Source organism: Suricata suricatta, chromosome 4 (assembly GCF_006229205.1).
Source record: "Suricata suricatta isolate VVHF042 chromosome 4, meerkat_22Aug2017_6uvM2_HiC, whole genome shotgun sequence".
NCBI lineage: Eukaryota > Metazoa > Chordata > Mammalia > Carnivora > Herpestidae > Suricata > Suricata suricatta.
This window is the reverse complement of record NC_043703.1, coordinates 20,989,119-20,991,511: the sequence shown is the minus strand read 5'-3', so window position 1 is coordinate 20,991,511 and position 2,393 is coordinate 20,989,119. Positions and strand designations below refer to the sequence as shown.

Below are 2,393 nucleotides of genomic sequence, written 5' to 3'. Positions count from 1 at the left end.
TGAGACCATGATGAAGAAATTTCTTTCTTTCTTTTTTTTTATTTAAAAAGTATGTATGGGGGCGCCTGGGTGGCTTAGTCGGTTAAGTATCAGACTTCAGCTCAGGTCATGATCTCATGGTTCATGGGTTCGAGCCCCATGTTGGGCTCTGTGCTACAGCTAGCTCAGAGCCTGGAACCTGTCTTCTGATTCTGTGTCTCCCTCTCTCCCTGACCTTCCCCTGCTCACATTGTCTCTCTCTCTCTTAAAAATAAATAAAACATTAAAAATTCTTCTTAAAGTATGTATGTATTTATATATGTATTTGCTGTATTTTTAACATTATTATTTATTTTTGAGAGACAGAGTGCAAGTGGTAGAGCGGCAGAGAGTGAGGGAGACACACAATCCAAAGCAGGCTCCAGGCTCTGAGCTGTCAGCACAGAGCCCGACAAAGGGCTTGAACCCATCAACTGTGAGATCATGACCTGAGCCAAAATTGGACACTTAACGGACTGAGCCACCCAGGCCTCCCTAAAAAAGTATTCAGAACACATAAAAGAAGACAACATTTACTGCTCCTTCTTGTCTTCCAGGGAGGAGCCTGTTGGTGGTTCCTCCACTGTCACATTATTGGTCTCTGAGCCAGTGTCACCACCACTGTCCCTTCCTCAGCCCTACAGTCCATTCTGTCCTGTTTTCAAGGCGTGTCTTCTCTGTCTCCATTGGGAAGCTCTCGTCATCTCTCTCCACCTCAGCCTTACTAGCAGCTTGCTCTTCCTCAGGAACCATGCTGCTCTGATCATGTTCAGCTTGCTCTGCTGCCTCTTTCTCCCTTTCCTCCTGCCTTTTGTGAGCATGTCCATCTGCCTGTGCAATTTCAGAAGCATTTTTTCCACATCCACTAGTATTTACAGGCTTTTAAGCTCATCGTTGAATGTCTGCATGCTTTCCAGGAATTTCCTCTTCTATTCCTGTTTTCGTTCCTCTCTCTGAAGATGTTCAGCTTCTGGTTTTCACTGATGAACCCTTAAGGACTGGACCTGTCATTTGAGAACATGCATTCTAGTTGCAGTGACAACTAACCAAACATCTGATGCCACACTCACTACGTCTCACTGATGAGACTGTGGTCTCTTTGGAAATGGACAGTGGCTGTATGGGTCACTGAAAGCCATCGGCACAATTATCTGGATCTTCGGCAGGCTGAGTGCTCATGTAAGGTTCCCCTTTCTCCATACAAGACTGTCTCTGTTGACTTTCTTCCTCTAAAGCAGCTTCTGTACAACCTTGTGCATGTATGTAAGCAATGTATCAGGGCGAATGTGATAGGCCTTCATAGATTCATTGTATTCTATCTTTTTCTACTTTGTTTACATATTCTCATTTTTCTGCATCCGTGAGAACTCTCCACAAGCCACCAATAATCTTGCCAATCTCACAACTTTAGATCATGGTTGGAAGCTTTTACGCAGTCCCAGACCTTCTGCTGTACTTTACAGAGGGCATCAGTGGCTTACCTTGTGACTTTGAGGGTTTCCAATTGTAATACCATCTAATGTCCTGACCCGGCCAATGGTGCCTGGGTTTCCTCCAGCCTGTGGTTGTTGTAGGCGAGATGACTGTATGCATTATATCCCACAAACCCTGGCTTGCTGGGCATTGTGTAGCTGGGTGGGAGGTGGGGCATAAGATGGTCTTTTTGAAATTTTGGAAGATTAAGTTCTCAGTTCCTTAAGAATGAACTGGAGACACCACAGGCAGAAAAAGTGCCCACAGCTCCAACCTTGTTTCCCTTTGGTGATCATGAAGAAGTTTCTTAAGTTGAGCCTCAAAGATAAGAATTCAGGGTGGTAGTTGGGTACATTGACCCTGAAAAAGGATATATATTTTTTATCATTTAAGGTTAGAGAGATTGCAGCCTGTGCCAGTGCCAATGGGAAAGATAAAAATGTAGAATATAATCTACAGAAAAGTGATTCATCAGGCCAAGAGGAGGCAAGAGCAGCCAAATGAAGAACTTCTTTGTTTCTGAGAAGTGGAAAAGAGAGAGGTACATATCCTAAAAATGAATGTTTAGAACACTCCAGAATTCTTTCTCAATGTTCACTCATACTAAGTCACTCAATCCATAGCCATGGGAAGTAGAAGTACTCATATCACCATTTTATAGATGAGCGATTAAGTAAATTGTCAGAAGTCCGTTTTGTGGATGATGGACCCAGGAATCGATGACCTGGAAAGACCGACTCCAGTATCAGGTGGTCAGCCACCCCCTCTCCTCTCTCTCTGTCCTACCTCACACTCTTCCAGCTCATCTGTGGGAACTCTCGGGCAAGCCCATCTCATGACCTCCACTGGTTTTCAGTAAGATGGATTTAATGTTTATAATAAAGTACATCTGATTATTTGAA

General features: G+C 43.8%; 1 pseudogene; it reads right to left on the bottom strand.

Annotated features, from left to right (window-relative positions):
• Positions 1-551: 551 nt before the first annotated feature.
• On the bottom strand, positions 552-1,682 carry LOC115288983 (annotated as a pseudogene).
• Positions 1,683-2,393: the final 711 nt, after the last annotated feature.